Source organism: Ambystoma mexicanum, chromosome 9 (genome assembly GCF_040938575.1).
Source record: "Ambystoma mexicanum isolate Mex_15411 chromosome 9, UKY_AmexF1_1, whole genome shotgun sequence".
Lineage (NCBI taxonomy): Eukaryota > Metazoa > Chordata > Amphibia > Caudata > Ambystomatidae > Ambystoma > Ambystoma mexicanum.
Genome location: NC_090931.1, coordinates 1347898441 through 1347922944, shown reverse-complemented (window position 1 = coordinate 1347922944; position 24504 = coordinate 1347898441).

The window sequence follows — 24504 nt, the reverse complement described above, 5'->3', positions numbered from 1 at the left end:
TTCTTCTTAAACACTAAATTACCAATAGAATTGGGACCACCAGCATTGGAAAGTTTTGCCCGCATAACTGCAGGTTCAACAGCTCTCTCTTCTACCAGTCCCTGCCAATCAAAACGGCCGCATTATCCGGCTTAATGTCCTGAGGAGATATAGATTTACAGAGTTTTGCTAAATGGTCATACCATATATGTTCGGCTATTGGCTTAGTCTAAATGACCATTTGATTTAACTCCCTTTCATTTAGTAATGACCAGAAATTGGTTGTCTTATTTTTTTTTTAAAGCTTGCATCATAGCCTCAGCATCCCATTGAAGGGCTAAAGGAAGTGGGGATTACAGCCAATTCTTCCTCTTTTGTTTCAGACGCTTTATCCTGCAGGTAATATCTTCCTCCGACATGGAGGATGACTTGACCCTACTGATAATGTATTAATATGTGTGACTGAACGGCATCCTTAGTTTAAGGCACGCAACTAGACACGTGGCTCATTGATCACGGGCATGATATACAGCAAGGTGGTGCATGGCCACAGGTGGGAAAGTTCTGCATATCTAACCCAAAAACAGATGCAGGGATGGTGTGTCTTTGTTTTTAAATAGCTGTTGTCATGTCCCATTAATAGAATAACTACTACTCACCCCAGCAAGTACTGAGTGCTAAAGGATATCCCGCCTCACAGTGTTCAGCTTACATGTTCCATCTCAAATGATTCTGAACATGCAAACAATCCTTTCAGTACCCCAAATGTGACTCGCGAGTTACACATACCTCTCTGAAGCATGTACATTAACCCACAGAGCTAACTTACATGAATTCCAGCAGCGTTTGCAATAATCTTCACATGGCGTTGCTATGCAAGGTGAGCACCCATACCCCGTGTCAGGCCCTCACCTAGGACCCTGACAGAAAGCCAGCTAGTCACCCAAAGAGACCGTTGCTGAGCTGCTGACCCTCATCCAGGAAGACATTGAAAGCAGGATCAACACGAGGTCAGCTATAACAGCACTGGTGAAGCTAATTTCACTCCTGCGCTCCCTGGAAACTGGAATATTCTAGCACACCTTGGGCACACTGCACATCATGTCCCAGCCCACATTTTCTAAAGTGCTCATTCAGGTGCTGGAAGCACTCCTGTGCCATGTCTTCTGATACACCCTCCCTACCCGCCACCTCGACACAGGTGAATACCATGAAGGCACATTTTTATGCATCAGCCCACATGCCCAATGTCAGTGCAGCTCTCAACTGCACTGATGTAGAGTTAGTGACACCCTAGGCATTGCAAGAGGTTTTCTGCAACCGGAAGCAGTACCACTCCCTCAATGTACGGGTCAACTGTGATCCTGACCTCATCATCAAACAATGCTTTGCCCACTTCCCTGGTTCCACCCATGATGCCATGGTTCTGTGGAACAACACACTGCCAGGATATAAGGAGAGACATGGAGAGGCACATAGGGCAACGGACCTAGATACTGGTTGAATGCAAGTGTCACGACCCTTGACCCAAAACCCCACTGGCATGGTCACATTCCAGGTAGGGTTAGGACTCAGGGATCACTTGGGGCCCCTAGGGCCTTGCATTATCATCATAGACTCTCCTGGAGTCAGTCCTGGCGTCTTAGGCACCAGGCTCATGTTCAGATTGGGACATTGACTTGAAGGGACTACTTTTTCTGTGAAGGCCTGCAGCCAACATGGAGGCACCCACACAGTCTAGTTCCTAAGAACCAGACTGTGTGGTGCAGTGTTTTAGGGTGTAGTAGCCCGGACTACTTTACCTGGACTACTTTACAGAGGGCTATATAAACTACACCCAAGCTACAGAAAGTGCTTCGCGTAATTCTGCAGCCAGAAGCATGACACCCATCGTGTTCAGAGACCAGCACCCGACGATCCTTGAATAGCGGACCTGCAGAGGAGACAAAAGAACATCATTAGCAGTCTCTGCTTACCTGCAACTTTCCATCCATCGATTCCTGCTGTTCGTGGTCTTCCATCCAGTCGGCAGCATCATCAGGACACCACGCATGCACCGGAAGGAAGTACCTGGAGGGAGAGAGAAAGAAGGACAACGTTAAAACAGGTTACTCATGGCATTCACGGCAGTAATCACAAAATCCTCACCTGGCTGGGCATTTCTTGACCGGTTCCATTCTGGAAATCTTCACACTACCAGAAAGAACATCGCGATCTGAAAAGGAATAAAGAATACAGGTTAGCAATAAAAGACATTACCGCGCCGCACTTCGCGCTTAACCTTCCATCCATCATACGCTCCTGCCTCCATCATTCTGGCAGGAGCCTGATCCACGAAGCGCACCCACCGAACCTCTGTTCACCTAAGGGGAAACAAACAAAGAAACGACATTAACAGCAAGAAAGGAAAGCAAGGACATTTAAAGACTGCTATAACCAGACTTTCCTCCTAAAAGACACTTGAATGGGTTAGCACCAGTGAAGTTAACTCGGTCGCTTCAACATGCAGAAAACTACGCGCCCTTCACAAAAGGCAGGACGGAGAGCACGCCAGACATCATAACAAGGTGAGGAGCGGGCCAACAGGTCCAGTCCAGGGGGCTGGTGGGAGGAAATGAAATCTGTTCCTAAGTCCAGTCCTCCTGTGTTTTCAGGCCCAACCGCCATAAAAGGCATCGTCCAGAATCGGGGAGGTCCAGGGTGAATCCGGCAACCAGGGCATAAGGGCATCCCTGTGGATACCAGGAGAGCATAACAACAAGTGCCATCACACTAACCTCCTAGCACAATTGACATGCTATATGATGGGGTGGGGGAATTACCACAAATGTAGATTGCATGCCCTTTCAAGGCCGTGTATATGCAGGACTTGCCCGCACACCCCACACATGACAGACTTCAACCCACAGGACTAGGACATGAGTGATAATGCTGCAGTAATGGCCAATGCATATTTGTCCAATAGGCTAGCTACACACACCTTGGACTACAGGAACCACAATGCAACATTTTACATCCATGTACATCTGTGGTCTTCAAACTGGGGGCTCAACCCCATAGGGGTGTTCAAGGGGGGGTGGAGCACAGTCTGCTAAAAACAATCAAGGTGACTGTTCTCTATATGAAAAAAGGATTAAAGTGGTAGTTGGGTCAGAAATGGTATTAGCCCAATCAATCAGGCATGTATTTTAAAGCATACATTGATCGTTCTTAAAAAAACTTCCAATGCAACTTACCCAGTTTTTCTCACTTTACCACATGCAAAAACAACAGGCCAGATACAGCCATCTTGTGTTAATCTTATCAGTTGATCCATCACTAAGTTCAAGTGCCCTCGCGGCACAAATTCAGATCACCCATCCCTAACGCTGACATCACCAGAAGCTCACAATGAGCTCCACCTATGTTAATGAAGTTAGTGGGCTGCATAGCCAAATGCACCCTTTCATCACCAATGTCATAACAATATCTAACGCAGAACCAGGACCATAAACACACACATCAACAACAGATGCAAAACTTTGGTTCTTTTCATAAAAAATCATAAAAACTGTTCATTTTGAAGAAAACAGCAATAGTCTGGAGCATGACAAGTACTTTTAATGTTGACATAAAGCTGGAAAGAGGTAATTAAGTCCATGAAAACATGGGTAACATTTTACAATAGAAGTTATAACTAGGAAACATTGCATGGTTCAATTTTTTTGTTTAACTGTGAACAGTGATTTTATAATGCTGATTCAATTAATCGATCGATTAATCCCAGTATTTGCATTCTTCTCAGAAAGTTATCTTCCATCGATGATTTCTGCTCGACACACGTGGCGTTCCTTAAAGAGAAGAAATTAGTGGTTTTATTTTCAAATGCAACACTTTCACACCTGTACGTTTTCAGAACCTATAGGCTGCCACGTTGCTCCTATCAATGCAAACGCAAAAGGAAAGATTGGTGCCTGGCGATCGACCCAGATAATGGTTATCACAAATGCGTTGGTGATGATTATTGTCCAATTACGATTGAAGAAGCCATTGACCGGTAAACTGTACCAATGAAAGTCGCACATCGGTAAACCATGTATGATATGGCATTTATAACGCGCCTATACTCAAGTGTTTCTAGGCACGACGAGGGCAGGGAGGGGAAACAGAGGGAAGCCAGATACAACAATCCTACTAGGCCAGGTGACATTGAGATCGCGCAAGTGCAGGGGAGTGGGAAGGGGAGGGGTGCAGGGGGAAAGGGGAGGGGGCAGTGCAGTATATAGGATAACAGTAAAATAAATAAACACAATAAATAAAAGTACTGGGGTGAGTTCAGACATCAAGAGGCCGATTCATGGAAATAATGTGCGCGGAAAAACCGGCGCACGCGTGCGAAAACGTGCGATTCGCAGTGGCACAGAAAAAATCGCAGAAAATCGCACAGAAAACAGCGCACATCCATTCATGGAAGCACAGGCACGCGCGAAATGTGGGATGTGCGCTGAGAAAGTGCGCGGCGCACGCTGGCGCACGCTGGCGCACAGGTCATCGAACGCTGTGCGATAAGGCCACAGCGAATTCGCACATAGCGCGGCGCACAGAACAAAAGTAGGCGTAACACGGGGCGTCACACGCAGAATGGGGAACAACTCGTGAAAATGTGGGCGTCACGGGGGAAGTACAGGAGGCAAGTGCGCAGAACGCCCACACGCTCGCCTACAACACGTATCCATGGAATCGAATAGGGAAAAACAGCGCACGGCCAAAGACGCGCACAGGCCCATACATGTCCGCCACACGAAAGCAGGCGGTAGCGTCCCTGTGCAGGAAAAAAATGTGCGCCAAAGTCCTACACGCGCGAGAAAGCCCACACGCGATCGGGCCTGGGGGAGCGTGTGCGTGTATTTCAGGGGTGCGCGTGAAGTCCCACACGCGATTGGCCTGGGCGTGTGTATTTCAGGGGCTTGCAGGTGTTTTCACACGCGATTGTCCTGAGCGCGTGTATTTCAGGGGTGCGCGAGAAGATTCACACGCGATCGGGCCTGGGGGAGCGTGTGCGTGTATTTCAGTGGCTCGCGGGTGTTTTCACACGCGAGTGTCCTGGGCGCGTGTATTTCAGGGGTGCGCGAGAAGATTCACACGCGATCGGGCCTGGGGGAGCGTGTGCGTGTATTCCAGGGGCTCGCGGGTGTTTTCTTACGCGATTGTCCTGGGCGCGTGTATTTCAGTGGTGCGCGAGAAGATTCACACGCGATCGGGCCTGGGGGAGCGTGTGCGTGTATTTCAGGGGCCCGCGGGTGTTTTCACACGCGATTGTCCTGGGCGCGTGTATATCAGGGGTGCGTGAGAAGTTTCACACGTGTCTTGGCTGGGTGCGTGTATATCAGGGGTGCGCGAGAAGTTTCACACGCGTTCTGGCTGGGTGCGTGTATATCAGGGGTGCGCGAGAAGTATCACACGCGATGGGGCCTGGGGGAGCGGGGTGCGTGTATTTCAGGGGCCTGCGGGTGGTTTCACACGCGATGGGGCCTGGGGGAGCGGGGTGCGTGTAATTCAGGGGCCTGCGGGTGGATTCACACGCGATGGGGCCTGGGGGAGCGGGGTGCGTGTATTTCAGGGGCTCGCGGGTGTTTTCACACGCGATTGTCCTGGGCGCGTGTATTTCAGGGGTGTGCGAGAAGATACACACGCGATCGTGCCTGGGGGTGCGTGTGCGTGTATTCCAGGGGCTCGCGGGTGTTTTCACACGCGATTGTCCTGGGCGCGTGTATTTCAGGGGTGCGCGAGAAGATTCACACGCGATGGGGCCTGGGGGAGCGGGGTGCGTGTATTTCAGGGGCCTGCGGGTGGTTTCACACGCGATGGGGCCTGGGGGAGCGGGGTGCGTGTAATTCAGGGGCCTGCGGTGGATTCACACGCGATGGGGCCTGGGGGAGCGGGGTGCGTGTATTTCAGGGGCCTGCGGGTGGTTTCACACGCGATGGGGCCTGGGGGAGCGGGGTGCGTGTAATTCAGGGGCCTGCGGGTGGATTCACATGCGATGGGGCCTGGGGGAGCGGGGTGCGTGTATTTCAGGGGTTCGCGGGTGTTTTCACACGCGATTGTCCTGGGCGCGTGTATTTCAGGGGTGCGCGAGAAGATTCACACGCGATCGGGCCTGGGGGAGCGTGTGCGTGTATTTCAGGGGCCCGCGGGTGTTTTCACACGCGATTGTCCTGGGCGCGTGTATATCAGGGGTGCGCGAGAAGTATCACACGCGATGGGGCCTGGGGGAGCGGGGTGCGTGTATTTCAGGGGCCTGCGTGTGATTTCACACGCGATGGGGCCTGGGGGAGCGGGGTGCGTGTAATTCAGGGGCCTGCGGGTGGATTCACACGCGATGGGGCCTGGGGGAGCGGGGTGCGTGTATTTCAGGGGCCTGCGGGTGGTTTCACACGCGATGGGGCCTGGGGGAGCGGGGTGCGTGTAATTCAGGGGCCTGCGGGTGGATTCACATGCGATGGGGCCTGGGGGAGCGGGGTGCGTGTATTTCAGGGGTTCGCGGGTGTTTTCACACGCGATTGTCCTGGGCGCGTGTATTTCAGGGGTGCGCGAGAAGATTCACACGCGATCGGGCCTGGGGGAGCGTGTGCGTGTATTTCAGGGGCCCGCGGGTGTTTTCACACGCGATTGTCCTGGGCGCGTGTATATCAGGGGTGCGCGAGAAGTATCACACGCGATGGGGCCTGGGGGAGCGGGGTGCGTGTATTTCAGGGGCCTGCGTGTGGTTTCACACGCGATGGGGCCTGGGGGAGCGGGGTACCACTCACCGTCTGCCTTGCATGTAGAAGAACGCGTAGCCAACACCCGCTGCGAAGTAATAGCGAGTGAACCCCAACGGATGGAAAACACACGCACCGCACGAAAAGCACGTACAGAGAAGCCCTGCCAGGGCAACGCCCGTGCGTGAAACTGCACAGACGCGCTTACGCTGTAAGGGCCTTTGGTCCAATGAAATCGTGTACGCGTGCTGACGCGCTTATGCGCTAGGGCCCTTTCCTCGAATTTCACGCTGACGTGCAGGATTTTCACGTGCCAAATCACTCCGTATCAAGCTGGCCACGCGAAAACACACAGAAGACCACGCTCCTGCCCAGAAGGCCGAATCACTGCCCCCCAGTGCCCCGAGCAGCCTCCCACGTGCCATCTGCTGCTGCCTGCCTGCCTGCCTGCTGCCATCGTGCCCTGCCATTTGGTGCCTGCACATCAGCCATCTGCAGGGGTCCAGTTGCTGTGTCCACCCCTGCTGGTACAGAAGACTCCCGACTCGAATAACATCGCTCCACAGCCCAGCCCCAGGACCCAGTTGCCCACCCACTCCTGCCCCTGGGGTTGCCATGTCGGGCACATCTACATCTGACACCAGTGGCAACCCCCGGCCAGAGGGGCAGAGGGGCGCCAGCTTCACTGCCACCGAAGTTGGTGTCCTGGTGGAGCAAGTCCTGGGGCAGTATGATGCCCTCTTCGGATCGTCCCGCGCCAACAGGGAAGGACGGGAGAGGATCTGGGCCGACTGTGTGGTTGCCATCAACGCGGAGGGGGTGGCAACCCGCACCATCCAGAAGGTCAAGAAGCGCTGGGAGGACTTGAGGTCCAGGACCCTCATGAAGGCCCGGCGCCTCGTGGAGGGGAGCCGGGGCCGCATGAGTTCCATCCAGTTGAGGGTCCTGGAACGCGTACACCCAGCGCTCCACCCCCAGGTCCTTGAGAGGGAGACCCGTCTGGAGTTGAGCGGTAAGTGGCCAAGCATTGCTGTGTGAGACAGGGCATGTTGCAGTGTGCTGGTTGTCTGATACTTGCCTGCATGTGTGACATAGGCCATGTACGCATGTATGTGTGCAGGGACATCATGGGAATGCATGTGCGACCTGTAATGTGTGAACCGCACGGTTGTTGCATGTGTTTGAATGCGACATGGGGAGCCCTGTGCAGATTGCACACATGAGAGCATGGCAGTCTCTGTTCCTGGACATGGGTGGGGGCGAGGGATGGGTGCTGATGCCAGATACATATGTGGTATCCATGTCTGTGTGCCTGACCTGCGTGTCTGTGACTTGTGAGTGCCATGGATGCATGACACATGTCTGTGACAATGTACAGATTCACTGATGCAGCCTAGTCATCCTTGTATGCACTGTGATTGGGGTGTACGGGGCCAGATGGATGTGACCGAGGTGAAGTGTGTGCATGTGATAGGCATGACCCATGATGCATGTGAGTCCCATTACATTGTATGATTCGAGAGACCATTGGACATGTATTTAAATGTCCATGGCACGCACCATGACTATCACTGTGTGTGTATTGCCTGGACTGACACATGTGTTGTGGTGTGACATGATGGAAGTGTACTTTGACAGTGGCACTCATCTGCTATTGCCCACACTGGCAAATCACATGTACGACTCCCCGGCACCCCTGCAATACACGTACCCTGCTGAAATCGCGTGTAGAACTTTCTGCGCACCCCTGAATTACACGCACGCAGCCCAATCGCGTGTGAATCCACCCGCGAGCCCCTGGAATACACGCGCCCAGGCCAATCACATGTGGAACTTCCCGCGCACCCCTGAAATACACGCACGCAGCCCAATCGCGTGTGAATCCACCCGCGAGCCCCTGGAATACACGCGCCCAGGCCAATCGTGTGTGAAACCACCCGCGAGCCCCTGGTATACACGCGCCCAGGCCAATCGCGTGTGGAACTTCCCGCGCACCCCTGAATTACACGCACGCAGCCCAATCGCATGTGAATCCACCCGCGAGCCCCTGGAATACACGCGCCCAGGCCAATCGCGTGTGGAACTTCCCGCACACCCCTGAAATACACGCACGCAGCCCAATCGCGTGTGAATCCACCCGCGAGCCACTGGAATACACGCGCCCAGGCCAATCGCGTGTGGAACTTCCCGCACACCCCTGAAATACACGCACGCAGCCCAATCGCCTGTGAATCCACCTGCGAGCCCCTGGAATACACGCGACCAGGCGAATCGCGTGTGAAACTTCCCGCGCACCCCTGAAATACACGCACGCAGCCCAATCGCGTGTGAATCCACCCGCGAGCCCCTGGAATACACGCGCCCAGGCCAATCACGTGTGGAACTTCCCGCGCACCCCTGAAATACATGCACGCAGCCCAATCGCGTGTGAATCCACCCGCGAGCCCCTGGAATACATGCGCCCAGGCCAATCGCGTGTGAAACCACCCGCGAGCCCCTGGAATACACGCGCCCAGGCCAATCGCGTGTGGAACTTCCCGCGCACCCCTGAATTACACGCACGCAGCCCAATTGCGTGTGAATCCACCCGCGAGCCCCTGGAATACACGCGCCCAGGCCAATCGCGTGTGAAACCACCCGCAAGCCCCTGGAATACACGCGCCCAGGCCAATCGCGTGTGGAACTTCCCGCACACCCCTGAAATACACGCACGCAGCCCAATCGCGTGTGAATCCACCCGCGAGCCCCTGGAATACACGCGCCCAGGCCAATCGTGTGTGAAACCACCCGCGAGCCCCTGGTATACACGCGCCCAGGCCAATCGCGTGTGGAACTTCCCGCGCACCCCTGAATTACACGCACGCAGCCCAATCGCATGTGAATCCACCCGCGAGCCCCTGGAATACACGCGCCCAGGCCAATCGCGTGTGGAACTTCCCGCACACCCCTGAAATACACGCACGCAGCCCAATCGCGTGTGAATCCACCCACGAGCCCCTGGAATACACGCGCCCAGGCCAATCGCGTGTGGAACTTCCCGCACACCCCTGAAATACACGCACGCAGCCCAATCGCGTGTGAATCCACCTGCGAGCCCCTGGAATACACGCGACCAGGCCAATCGCGTGTGAAACTTCCCGCGCACCCCTGAAATACACGCACGCAGCCCAATCGCGTGTGAATCCACCCGCGAGCCCCTGGAATACACGCGCCCAGGCCAATCGCGTGTGGAACTTCCCGCGCACCCCTGAAATACATGCACGCAGCCCAATCGCGTGTGAATCCACCCGCGAGCCCCTGGAATACATGCGCCCAGGCCAATCGCGTGTGAAACCACCCGCGAGCCCCTGGAATACACGCGCCCAGGCCAATCGCGTGTGGAACTTCCCGCGCACCCCTGAATTACACGCACGCAGCCCAATTGCGTGTGAATCCACCCGCGAGCCCCTGGAATACACGCGCCCAGGCCAATCGCGTGTGAAACCACCCGCAAGCCCCTGGAATACACGCGCCCAGGCCAATCGCGTGTGGAACTTCCCGCGCACCCCTGAAATACACGCACGCAGCCCAATCGCGTGTGAATCCACCCGCGAGCCCCTGGAATACATGCGCCCAGGCCAATCGCGTGTAGGACTTCTCGCACTCCCCTGTAATACACGCACCCAGCCCATTCGCGTGTAGTATTACTCGCGATCCCCTGTAATACACGCACCCAGCCCTAACGCGTGTAACACTTCTTGCGCACCCCTGCAATACACCCACCCAGCCCTAACGCGTGTAAAACTCCTCGCGCACCCCTGGAATACACGCACACGCTCCCCCCAGGCCCGATCGCGTGTGGAAGCACCCGCGAGCCCCTGAAATACACGCGCCCAGGCCAATCGCGTGTGGAACTTCTCGCGCACCCCTGAATTACACGCACACGCTCCCACCCGGCCCGATCGCGTGTGGAAGCACCCGCGAGCACCTGAAATACACGCGCCCAGGCCAATCGCATGTGGTACTTCTCGCGCACCCCTGAATTACACGCACACGCTCCCCCAGGTCGCGTGTGTTGCTTCTCATACTGGTACAGGGTTGGCGCAGCCCTTTGTGATGGTTTTGCGATCTTGATGGCTTTTCCTTGCGCGAGGGCGTTCTTGAGGGCGTAACTGGCGCTGCTGCAGGGTCGCTGCGATACTCTGCGCCACGGCTTGTTTTGGAGGATTAATCCATGAATACGATGTGCGCTGAAATGGATTTTATCGCACGCGGCTGCCGCAGACATTCGCACGGAAACACTCTGCGCCAGCCGCGTGCGATACTTTTGACTGTATTTCCATGAATCGGCCTGCAAGTGTCAACTATGGACGTGACTAGGAGCTTTACAAGAAATTAGTGAAGACTTTTAGGGGCCGATTCATGGAACAAACGTGCGCCGAAAATCTACGCGCAAGCAGGCGCAAGCAGGCGTGCGATTCATGGAAGTCCCTGCGCGTGTCTTCCTCGGGATGTGCGCCAAACCCTTGCATGGCGCACACATCACTGCAACATCGCGAAAGGCGTGCGCGACGCGCACAGTGAAAGCGCACAACCGCAGCGCACACACCAGAAAGTGGGCGGGACATGGGGCGTAACGCGCGGAATGGGGAACAACACGCGAAAATAAGGGCGTAACTGGGGATGTACTGCAGGGAAGCAGACGGAACGCCCACACGCACTCGAACCACACGTATTCATGGAATCGAATAGGGCAAAGCCACGCACAGCCAAAGACACGCACAAGCTGAAACACGGCCGCCACACGAAGGCAGGCGGTAGAGTCCCAGCGCATCCAAAAAGTGGCGCGCGGGAAGTTAAATACGCGATTGAGCGGGTACGTGGATTTCAGGGGTGCGCGAGAAATTCTACACGCGATTGGCCTGGGTACGTGTATTACAGGGGTGCGCGAGAAAATCTACACGCGATTGGCCTGGGTACGTGGATTTCAGGGGTGCGCTAGAAAATCTACACGCGATTGGCCTGGGTACGTGGATTTCAGGGGTGCACGAGAAATGCTACACGCGATTGGCCTGGGTACGTGCATTACAGGGGTGCGCGAGAAAATCTACACGCGATTGGCCTAGGTACGTGGATTTCAGGGGTGCGCGAGAAATGCTACACGCGATTGGCCTGGGTACGTGTATTACAGGGGTGCGCGAGAAAATCTACACGCGATTGGCCTGGGTACGTGGATTTCAGGGGTGCGCGAGAAAATCTACACGCGATTGGCCTGGGTACGTGGATTTCAGGGGTGCACGAGAAATGCTACACGCGATTGGCCTGGGTACGTGTATTACAGGGGTGCGCGAGAAAATCTACACGCGATTGGCCTGGGTACGTGGATTTCAGGGGTGCGCGAGAAATGCTACACGCGATTGGCCTGGGTACGTGTATTACAGGGGTGCGCGAGAAAATCTACACGCGATTGGCCTGGGTACGTGGATTTCAGGGGTGCGCGAGAAAATCTACACGCGATTGGGCCTGTGCGAGTGGGGCAGTGTATTACGTGGGTGTGCGGGAAGTTGAAGAGGTGAATTGCCAGTGTGGGTCCTCCCAGGTCTCCCCTCTACCCCCTCCACGACCTCTGCAGGCAGCCCACACCACAGGGGACTACCCTGCACCCCTGGTCATGTCCCGCAGGCAGCCCATCCACCATGGGCATGCCCCCCAGCCAAGCCACATGTCCCCTTGCACCCCCACCCCCCAGCACCGTGGGGCACCTGCCAGCAGGCCCCCAACCATGTCCCACTCATGTCCCCTTGCCCCCCCCCAGTCACCAGGGGCAGCCTCCACCAGGCCCCCACCCATGTCTCCCACCACCCCCACCCCTCCAGTCACCAGGGGCAGCCTCCACCAGGCCCCCACTCATGACCCCCTGCGCCCCCACCCCCCAGCACTGTGGGGCACCTGCCAGCAGGCCCCCAACCATGTCCCCTTGCACCCCCACCCCCCAGCAGGCCCCCACCCATGTCTCCCACCACCCCCACCACCCAGTCACCAGGGGCAGCCTCCACCAGGCCCCCACCCATGTCTCACACCACCCCCACCCCCCAGTCACCAGGGGCAGCCTCCACAAGGCCCCCACCCATGTCTCACACCACCCCACCCCTCCAGTCACCAGGGGCAGCCTCCACAAGGCCCCCACCCATGTCTCCCACCACCCCCACCCCTCCAGTCACCAGGGGCAGCCTCCACAAGGCCCCCACTCATGTCCCCTTGCACCCCCACCCCCCAGCACTGTGGGGCACCTGCCAGCAGGCCCCCAACCATGTCCCACTCATGTCCCCTTGCACCCCCACCCCCCAGCAGGCCCCCACTCATGTCCCCTTGCACCCCCACCGCCCAGCACTGTGGGGCACCTGCCAGCAGGCCCCCAACCATGTCCCCTTGCACCCCCACCCCCCAGCAGGCCACTGTGGGGCACCTGCCAGCAGGCCCACAACCATGTCCCCTTGCACCCCCACCCCCCAGCAGGCCCCCAACCATGTCCCCTTGCACCCCCACCCCCCAGCAGGCCCCCAACCATGTCTCCCACCACCCCCACCCCTCCAGTCACCAGGGGCAGCCTCCACCAGGCCCCCACCCATGTCTCCCACCACCCCCACCCCTCCAGTCACCAGGGGCAGCCTCCACAAGGCCCCCACCCATGTCTCCCACCACCCCCACCACCCAGTCACCAGGGGCAGCCTCCACAAGGCCCCCACCCATGTCTCCCACCACCCCCACCCCTCCAGTCACCAGGGTCAGCCTCCACCAGGCCCCCACCCATGTCTCCCACCACCCCCACCCCTCCAGTCACCAGGGGCAGCCTCCACCAGGCCCCACCCATGTCTCCCACCACCCCCACCCCCCAGCAGGCCCCCAACCATGTCTCCCACCACCCCCACCCCTCCAGTCACCAGGGGCAGCCTCCACAAGGCCCCCACTCATGTCCCCTTGCACCCCCACCCCCCAGCACTGTGGGGCACCTGCCAGCAGGCCCCCAACCATGTCCCACTCATGTCCCCTTGCACCCCCACCCCCCAGCAGGCCCCCACTCATGTCCCCTTGCACCCCCACCCCCCAGCACTGTGGGGCACCTGCCAGCAGGCCCCCAACCATGTCCCCTTGCACCCCCACCCCCCAGCAGGCCACTGTGGGGCACCTGCCAGCAGGCCCACAACCATGTCCCCTTGCACCCCCACCCCCCAGCAGGCCCCCAACCATGTCCCCTTGCACCCCCACCCCCCAGCAGGCCCCCGACCATGTCTCCCACCACCCCCACCCCTCCAGTCACCAGGGGCAGCCTCCACCAGGCCCCCACCCATGTCTCCCACCACCCCCACCCCTCCAGTCACCAGGGGCAGCCTCCACAAGGCCCCCACCCATGTCTCCCACCACCCCCACCACCCAGTCACCAGGGGCAGCCTCCACAAGGCCCCCACCCATGTCTCCCACCACCCCCACCCCTCCAGTCACCAGGGTCAGCCTCCACCAGGCCCCCACCCATGTCTCCCACCACCCCCACCCCTCCAGTCACCAGGGGCAGCCTCCACCAGGCCCCCACCCATGTCTCCCACCACCCCCACCCCCCAGCAGGCCCCCAACCATGTCTCCCACCACCCCCACCCCTCCAGTCACCAGGGGCAGCCTCCACCAGGCCCCCACCCATGTCTCCCACCACCCCCACCCCTCCAGTCACCAGGGGCAGCCTCCACAAGGCCCCCACCCATGTCTCCCACCACCCCCACCCCCCAGTCACCAGGGGCAGCCTCCACAAGGCCCCCACCCATGTCTCACACCACCCCCACCCCTCCAGTCACCAGGGTCAGCCTCCACCAGGCCCCCACCCATGTCTCCCACCACCCCCACCCCTCCAGTCACCAGGGGCAGCCTCCACCAGGCCCCCACCCATGTCTCCCACCACCCCCACCCCTCCAGTCACCAGGGGCAGCCTCCACAAGGCCCCCACCCATGTCTCCCACCACCCCCACCCCCCAGTCACCAGGGGCAGCCTCCACAAGGCCCCCACCCATGTCTCACACCACCCCCACCCCCCAGTCACCAGGGGCAGCCTCCACAAGGCCCCCACCCATGTCTCACACCACCCCCACCCCTCCAGTCACCAGGGGCAGCCTCCACCAGGCCCCCACCCATGTCTCACACCACCCCCACCCCTCCAGTCACCAGGGGCAGCCTCCACAAGGCCCCCACCCATGTCTCCCACCACCCCCACCCCCCAGTCACCAGGGGCAGCCTCCACAAGGCCCCCACCCATGTCTCCCACCACCCCCACCCACCAGCAGGCCCCCACTCATGTCCCCCTTGCACCCCCACCCCCCAGCAGGCCCCCACTCATGTCCCCCTTGCACCCCCACACCCCAGCACTGTGGGGCACCTGCCAGCAGGCCCCCAACCATGTCCCACTCATGTCCCCTTGCACCCCCACCCCCCAGCACTGTGGGGCACCTGCCAGCAGGCCCCCAACCATGTCCCACTCATGTCCCCTTGCACCCCCACCCCCCAGCACTGTGGGGCACCTGCCAGCAGGCCCCCAACCATGTCCCACTCATGTCCCCTTGCACCCCCACCCCCCAGCAGGCCCCCACTCATGTCCCCCTGCCCCCAGGTCCTGACGAAACGCAATCATGGCAGTAATGGGCAGCATACCCAGCACAAACACCCAGGCAAGGATTGCATCCACCCACATAGTAGATGCAATTACATGATACAACCCCAATGGCAAGTATGTAAATGAACACATGTCCCTCACACACACATACACAATGGGTGCAAGTGAATGTCAAAACCCATATCATGACATGCATGAAACCAATGAGAAAATACCACAAATGTAAGTAATAAATATATGTATTAAAGATGAAAATGAAGTAAAGAAATAAAACACACAACAATGGGGATGACAAAACAAATGGTCCATGTCCGAGAACAAATAGAAAAAATCAAAAAACAAAGGAATCCAAAAACTAATGTAGTCCAAAGCAAAATAATGGGGGGAAAAATAAGGAAAAACCATTGCCTCATGGTGAACACAAATATAAATCCAACAAATGTTTTCCAAACATCAAACTATGTACAAGAATATCCCAGGGTCCATGAGCCCAACACCATAAATTAAACCTACTACTACTAACTAATAATAAAAATATATACAGAAAAGTGGCCATTGTCCGAGCGGTCCAAAAAAAACTTAAAAAATAAAGGAAACCTAACACTAACTAACTAAAGAACTATATACAATGGCAGCGGGCAAGTCCTGCGGCTCACTCTGTGATGTTGCCGGCCAGGGCATCCTCGAACTCCATGTCGATGTCCCGGAGGCGGGACTCTGTCCTGGCCCCAAGGTCTCGCAGGGACAACCCCGTGTCCACCTCAAACTCCCTGCGAGCTTCCTCGAGGCACTCAGCCCGCCTCAACGCCCGACGCATGGAGAACTCCGCCCTGACCATGGTGAGCCGCTCCTCTTCCGCCCGCTGCCGCTCCGCACCTATCCGCTGGACCAACTGTTCCCACACGGAAGACACTGCCATCCCAGGGTTCTCCTGCCCTCCGGCCGATGCCTGCCCCTCTGATCTTGATGGCCCGAGCCATGATGCCTCCCACGTCGAGCCTGCTGCTGCCTCCGACGCCACTGCCTCTGCCAGCACGACGGCATCCAGGCTGATGGAATCCACCGATGCTGTCGTGCACGTGCCCTGCCAGATGATGCCGGCACATCCTCCATCTGCAGGGGGACAGTTGCTGGTGTGTCCACCCCTGCTGGACCTTCGACTCCCGACTGTGGCAGGGATGGGGTCCCCACCGAGCTGGCTGCGTTGGTCGGGGCAGGTCCACAGGGGGCCCTGGTGGCATCTGGGCCGGAAGACGGCATGGAGCACGACTGGCGCATAGCCTCCACAGAGGAGGAGAGGGTCGCCAGAAGGCCACACACATGTAGGAAACCCCCGACCATGGCGGCTCCCAAATGGTTCACGTACGCACGGTGCTCTTCGTGATGATGTGCATGCTCCTCCCGGGAAGCATGCACCTCATCACGAATGCCAGCCGTGCGCAACGCGACACCAATCAGGACCCTCTCCACACGGCCAGGGGTCCCCTCGTCCGCAGGTAGAGGAGTGTCAGATGACATGGACATCTCCCCTACCTGCGGACGGGCCTGGGATGGGGCATCCCTGCTGGTGCATGGTGGTGCAGTCACAGTGTCAGGGACAGTGACATGCACAGGCACCTCCACGGCGACCTGTGCTGCCTCCTGCCCCTGGCCCTGGACTGCACCACTTGCACCAGCGGGGATGCCCCCACCAGGCCCCATGTGTGGCTCAGTAGCGGCCTCCTCCCCCTCTGTGGAAACCACCAACCTGGATGTCTCCACGCCGTCTTCCGCCGGTGCAAGCCCCTGTGGGGGCTCACCCACCCCTTCCGCTGCAGCCGTGGTGGCATCCCCGCCGCTCTGCTCCACAGCGCCTTCTCCGCCCTCTTCTTCACTTGCCACTGTGTAGAGGGAGACATAGAACACAAGCATCAGGGTACTGTACAATGGTCCCCTAGACAGGAAGCAACAGCAGATGAGTGGCACTGTCATACATCACTTCCATCATGTCCCGCCACAACACATGGGTCAGTGCAGGCAAAACACATACAGTAACAGGCATGGCGCATGCCATGGACATTGGCATACATGACCAAGGGACTCATGATTCATACAATGTTGGTTTTAAACTCACATGCATCATGGGTCTTGCCATCACATGCACACACCTCACCGTAGTTCCATCCATCTGGCCTCGTACACCACAGACGCAGTGGATACAAGGATGACTAGGCTGCATCAGTGAATCTGAACATTGTCACAGACATGTGTCATGCATCCATGGCAGTTACAAGTCACAGACACGCAGTTCAGACACACACACATGGGCACCATACGTGTACATGGGACCAGCACCCATCCCTCACCCCCACCCATGTCCAGGAACAGAGACTGCCATGCTTCCATGTGTCCATTCCGCACAGAGCCCCCCATGTTGCAATAGAACACATGCACCAACCATGTGGTTCACACATCACTGTACTCACATGCCTGACCATGATGTCCCTGCACACACACATACGTACATGGCCTATGTCACACATACAGGCAGGTATCAGACAACCAGCACACTGCAACATGCCCTGTCTCACACAGTAATGCTTGGCCACTTACCGGCCAACTCCAGATGGGTCTGCCTCCGAAGGATCTGGGCGTGGAGCGCTGGGTCTACGCGTTCCAGGACCCTCATCTCGATGTCACTCAGGCGTGCCGGGCCCCCCTCTGCGAGGCGCCGGGCCTTATTGAGGGTCCTGGACCTCAAGTCCTCCCAGCGCTTCTTGATGTGCTTGATGTCGCGGGTTGCCACCCCCTCCGCGTTGATGGCAACCACTACATCGTCCCAGATCCTCTCCCGTCCTTCCTTGTTGGCGCGTGGTCTTCCGAAGAGGGCATCATAATGCCCCAGGACATGCTCCACCAGGACACCAACTTCCTTCTCACTGAAGCTGGTGGCCCTCTGCCTCTCTGGCTGGGGGTCGCCACTGGTCTCAGATGGTGCTTGCCCCGACATGGCGACCCCCGAGGCAGGCGTGGGGGGGCAACTGGGTCCTGGGGCTGGGCTGTGGAGCGATGGTATCCCAGTCGGGAGTCTACTGTTCCAGCAGGGGTCGACACAGCAACTGGACCCCTGCAGATGGCTGATGTGCAGGCACCAAATGGCAGGGCACGGTGGCAGCAGGCAGGCAGGCAGGCAGCAGCAGATGGCACGTGGGAGGCTGCTCGGGGCACTGGGGGGCAGTGATTCGGCCTTCTGGGCAGGAGCGTGGTCTTCCGTGTGTATTCGTGGCCAGCTTGATACGGAGTGATTTGGCACGTGAAAAATCTGCACGTCAGCGTGTAATTCGAGGAAAGGCCCGTAGCGCGTAAGCGCGTCTGCACGCATACGCATTTTCATTGGACCAAAGGCCCTCAGCGCGTGAGCGCGTCTGTGACGTGTCGTGCGAGGGTGTATCGCTCATTGCACGTGATGACAGAACACACGTGGATTACAATCAATCGCGTGTGAAAGTTCACGCCACCCCGGAACACACATACCCAGGTTAATCGCGTGTGGAAAACTGCACGTCCGCGTGTAATGCGCGTAATCGCGCGTGAAAAACTGCACGTCCGCGTGTAATGCGCGTAATCGCGCATGAAAAACTGCACGTCCGCATGTGACGTGACGCGCGCGTGCGTTTCCCTCAGCACGGGTTAAAGGTGAGCGGGCCCAGCAGTTCGCTGTACGTGCCTTCCGTGGAGACCGACGTGTGTTGCTGCTTCCAGTTGTTTCGCGCGCCATCTACTTCACAGCTCTCAAGGACGTATCTCTTCTTTTGGCGGGGGTATTGGCTACGCGTGTTTTTCTGCATCGCGCTAGTCAGACGGTGAGTCGCAAACGCTCCTTTTCCCACTGCGGGTGCCCCTGTGTATTGCACCCATTTTCGATGTCATCGTAGCCTGCGTGTCCCACGCGTACGCGTTATTCGTGTTACTGGGTGCCACCGCGTACTGCGGGAGGTCAAATCCACGCACGTAGGCTGCAGGGTTGCGTGCATGGTTTTACTGCAGTTTTGGGGTGCCTGAGCGTTGCGTGACCCGTCACCACATCACCGGGGTCACATACAGCCTTGCAGGTGCAGGGGGGCTGTTAACATCTTGCTTCCCACCCCCTTCACCCCAATTGCCCAGGACAATTGTGGTGTACACCTCCCATTGGCACCACTCCATCTGTGCCAGCACTATTACATCTGTGCCATGGTTGGGAGGCCACCAAAGGTGAGGGGCGCCTCAGCTGGGCGTACTCCTCGTGGCGGGCGTGGTCGGGGACGTGGCCGTGGTGACCAGGGAGTAGGGGGACTCCAGGGTGTCCAGGGCAGCCACAGAGGGGGAAGAGGCAGGGGTGCGCCACTTGAGCACAATGTTGTGCCATGTGTCGGTGCAGCCATGCCACCACCCCCTGTGGTTCCGGGGGATGCAGCTCCTGCATCTGGCACTGGCACCCGTATGACCCAGCAGTCCGTTCCATCGACTGCCACGGGCCCAAGGGTAGCGGTAGCTGCAGGTGCAGCTGTGGACACCGCCACCCAGGCTCAGGGTCTGCCAGCGCAGGCTGCGTTGGCACTTGAAGAGCCCTTGGTAGATCTCCAACAGGCCAGGGGGGAAACCATAGGGGCACGCCGGGCTGCTCAGACCAAGACACGTGTCCCTGGGGCAGTCATGTCATCTGCTGCCCCGAACAGCCGGGTGTTGGCAAGTGCAGGGGCAGATGCACCCAACAGCACCCCGGTTGTGAGTCTGCCAACCAGGACCGTTGCGGTCAATGACCCTGCCACAGCTGATGTTGCTGCGCAGGGTCCATTAGTGGGCACCCAGCTGCCACTGACACAAGTCAGGCCTTTGGTCATCCCTCCACCTGCCACTCCCTCGGCTCAATCCACCGAACCCACTGGCCATACTGGTCAGGGCGGCATTAGCCAGCCAGGGTCTGCGCCACAGTCCAAGAGGAGGAAGGTTGCACCTGCAGCACAGGCTGGGACCCCACACACAGCCACGACCTCCTGCACGTCGAGGAAGAAGCCTTTCTGTAAGCAGGAACTGGACTTCCTCGTGGACTACGTGCGGGGACACAGCCGTGACATGCTAGTGGGTGCCAATAGTCAGACTACGGCTGCCCAACGTGACACCCACTGGAAGCATGTTGCGGAACATGTCAGTTCATTCGGCCATGAGGTGCGCACAGCGCAGGAGTGCAAAAAGCGCTGGAATGACATCAAGCGCAGCACTAAGGCTAAGCGTGCCTCAAATTACAACTTGACTCTGGTGACTGGCGGTGGGCCTGCACCAGAGGAGGAAGAACTCACTCCGCATGAGGCTCTCGTTGCGGAGTTCATACCACCAGAATTGGTCGAAGGTGTGGGAGAGATGCTGGACTTTGATGCCCAGTCCAGTGAGTGTTGAAGCGTAGTTGTTGAGGACGTGTGTGTTTCACTTGTGGGATGTGTTGTGCATGATTGCTGCTACATGTGACGTGTACATGGTTCTGAGGTGTAAGTAATGCAATGCTACCGTCATGCATGTCTCCTCTGCCTGCATGCGGGACTCCATGTGGGCATGCTCCCTTGCCCCTCCTCCGCCACTCTGCACCCCAGTTCCACCTTTGCACTGGTCTGCTACATTCTTGCCAATGTGTAGTTTCTTGTTCATGTGTCCTGTGTAGATGCTAACTTCCAGCTTAGAAACTGCCAGACATATGCCGTGTGGTACAGCCTTAGTACTCGATGCAGGGTATCCCACTTGTACTGTGCATGGGTCAGATGTCCCGCAGGGACATGAGTGCCCATTCATGCTCCATGTGCATTGCACGCATGCCCCTATGTGTCCTTGACTGGATGATCACTGTAATATGAGTCCTTGGTTACATACATTGCCTGCCATATTATCGGCCTCCCCATGTCAACTGTGGCTCAGTCCTGCGTTGCACACATGTTTAGGCAATGACAATCTGTGTGGCTCACAGGCCTCAGCCTGTTCAATGGCCAATGACTCTGTCCAACTCTTGTCGTGTCTTCTTCACACGTGGCTGGCCTCCGGATCTTCCATCATGTGTCCTGCCCACTGTCCCAGCATCATTAGCAGTGTTGTAATTTGATTCACATTAAGCTGTTGATGCCAGTCAACACTGCTTGTCAATACACAGGTGTATGGGCAGCCTTTTGATACCATGCTAGGCATCCCTGCTTTGGTACTGGGGTGGAGGGGTGCTTGGCTGCTAGACATGGTACACATTGAATACACAATGCACGTGATGTCTGAATTTGACATTGCACTGCCTTCACATTTCCTGGCACACACCATGGAGTGCTTGTACATGTAGGTAGTGAGTGGCGTACACATTTTCAGCACTGCATAGACCCACTTCCATGCAAACTGCCACCTTTCAACAGGTCTGATCACAGTGGCTATTCTAAGTAGACCCAGCATGCATGCCAGGTCATATGTTGTGTGTCACATGTCTGCCGGATGCCTTTGCTGTCGGTGTGTGTGTGTGTTGTGTGCTTCTGACATGTGTAGTTACCTTTTCCTCTCTATTTTTCAGGTGATGACGCAATGGATGCAGAGGATGGTGTTGTCACGCCAGACACAGGGTTGGTAAGACCACATCAACCCGGCACTAGTGGGGGTCGTGGGGTGGTAGGCCACGAAACCCCCCAAGTGCTGCAGTCCATCCTGTCTCTGGCTGCCTATGAGTCCAGCCTTGATGACGACTCTGACGTCCATGTTGAGTTGGATGACCATCAAGTCCATGTGTCAGGGGTGAGTGATTCTGATGTGGACACTCCTCTGTCTGCGACACCTGCACTGAGGGATCAGACAGTCTTGGTTCCTCCGCCCGTGGTGGATCGGGACGCAGGGTCACCCTCCACACCAGTCACTGATGTGCCTGGGACATCACGTCGACGGGGGCATGTAGTCGTGCAGCCGCAGGCGGTGCCAACACAGCGAGGACCTCCGGTCCTTGGGTCCCGCAGGGGTCAAGCCCGGCAACGCGGTCGCCGCGCGCAACCGCTGTATACTGAGTGGGAGCAAGACATGACTGCCAATACCGAACGGCAGGGGGCAGCAATGGAGAACATCGTTGACAGCATGGAGCGTGTGGCCCGATCTGTGCTCCCCCCTGCTAGGCAGGTGCTTCTCCAGCAGCAGGCGGCACGGTCCACGGCCCGCTCGCTCAGGCTGGGCATGGCGGCCTCAGACAGGGCACGCCAGGCTGAAATGTCGTCTCTGCGTCAAGCAATTGCTGCTCACGCAGAGGCGCACATGGATGCCCTGAGGGAGGAGTATGCCTCCCTCAGATCCACTCTGGGTGTCCTTATGATGTCCCAGAGGCAGCAGGCAGAGGAGAGGTTTGCACAGCTTGAGCGCACCATCTCGGCTGAGCTAAAGGCTTGCCGGGAGGTGCAGCGGTTGTCCAGCCAGGCCTTGCAGGAGGAACTCTGTGTTACACGTGCTACCTTGCAAGAGGAAGCACGTGTATCACGTGAGGTTGTGCATGCAGACCTATGTAACATCGCCACACAGAACCAGGCTCACCTGTCCGGCAGACTTGCTGCCGACGAGGGGCAAGCTGCGGCTAGGCGTGGCCAGGCTACTGTGCCACGTCCTCCTTTCCAGGATGAGCCAGACTCGGACGACCATCTATCTCCCACATAGGTCGTGCTGTGCAGGCGTTGAGCCCATGGAGGTATTTTTTTTTGGCTCAGCATCATCGCATGTGGATGTTGAGCAGCACCCTGTACCTCCCCCCTCCTGGGTGCCTCCCCTCCCCCCCGGGTCGTATGTGGCCATTTTTGATTTTTCGTTTAGTTGAGTTAGTTAAGTTTCTGTTTGATAGTCAGTTTAAATAGGTAATGTAGGTTTTCCATAGTTAGTGTAATTAGTTAATAGTTGAGTTAGTTTAAAATTTGTAGTCTATTGTGCTTTCATGTGACAGTGCGGTGCCTTGTGGTTTTTGAAGGCATCCACTGTCTGTTCCAGCTGGGCCCTTCATGGTTGTCTTGTGTATGTGTTTGCTGCTTGGGTTCCTTGACTCACATATGCCACTCCTGCCTCCCTTATCCATGGGCTCGCAAGGATGGTTCGGTGTTACAGAATTTTACACAAGGGCTTTGGACTGTCATATCTGTGGCATGTCTGGTGCTTTGTGACTTGTGTTGACACCCCTAGTGGGGATGATTTAGGTGTAATTGTCCACTGTTCAGCTTTTGCTAGATGGGGTGTGTCATGATTAATGTGGACATTGATTGCTATGCATTGTGTATTATGTCTCATTTCTTTCCTGTACACGTGCCTGTTGCAATTCATGCTGTAGATAGTGTTCCACACTTTGGAAGTCAAAGACGGACTGATGGTGTGATTTGTGATGTGACTCTCTGACATGGTCAAGTAATGAGATGCCTGATGAGACACACACAGATCACTTTGATGCATTAATCATTTGTTCCATGCACTTTCTGCAGGGGGATGAGGCACCAGAGCACCTTTGGCAGCAGACATGGCCCATTGGACGACGGAATTCCTGACCCGTTTGTTGGTGCCCACATGCACATGTGTGCACGAGCAGAGCCACAGTGATTGCAGACCCACATCCTAGAACTGCTGACATGTTCCAAGGAACTCCAGGCAAGGTGAGCATCACAGGGGGGCCACGACACAGCAAAGCTTGCACCAGGCGAGTTGCACATGCAGGCTTAGTCACAGCACTGAGGGTGAGCTTAGACGAATATTGGTGTTGAAGCACACAATGCAGCTCAGATGTGTTTGTGGACTGATGGCTGTTGATAGTAGGGTTGTCTGGGACACATGCAGGGGCAGTGGCACATACCCTGCGGTACACCAAGGTTCATTGAGGCACTTGTATCAACCATGTAGCCTTCAGAGACATGGAAAGGGGCAGCTCACAGGGACATACAGCAAGGGACATACTTGGGTGCAGTGCATGTCTATTCCACGTACTTCATGATAAATGCACTGCCAACTTTGTTTTGGTCATGGTGGTACGCAACTTGCTCTGTAGTCATGGCTTGCCATATGGGTCTGTCTGCTTACCCAGGGAACATTGCATGTTGTGTGAATTGTGACACATTGGTGTTCCATTTGCCATGCACCCACCAGCGCCTGACTCACTGCATTGAC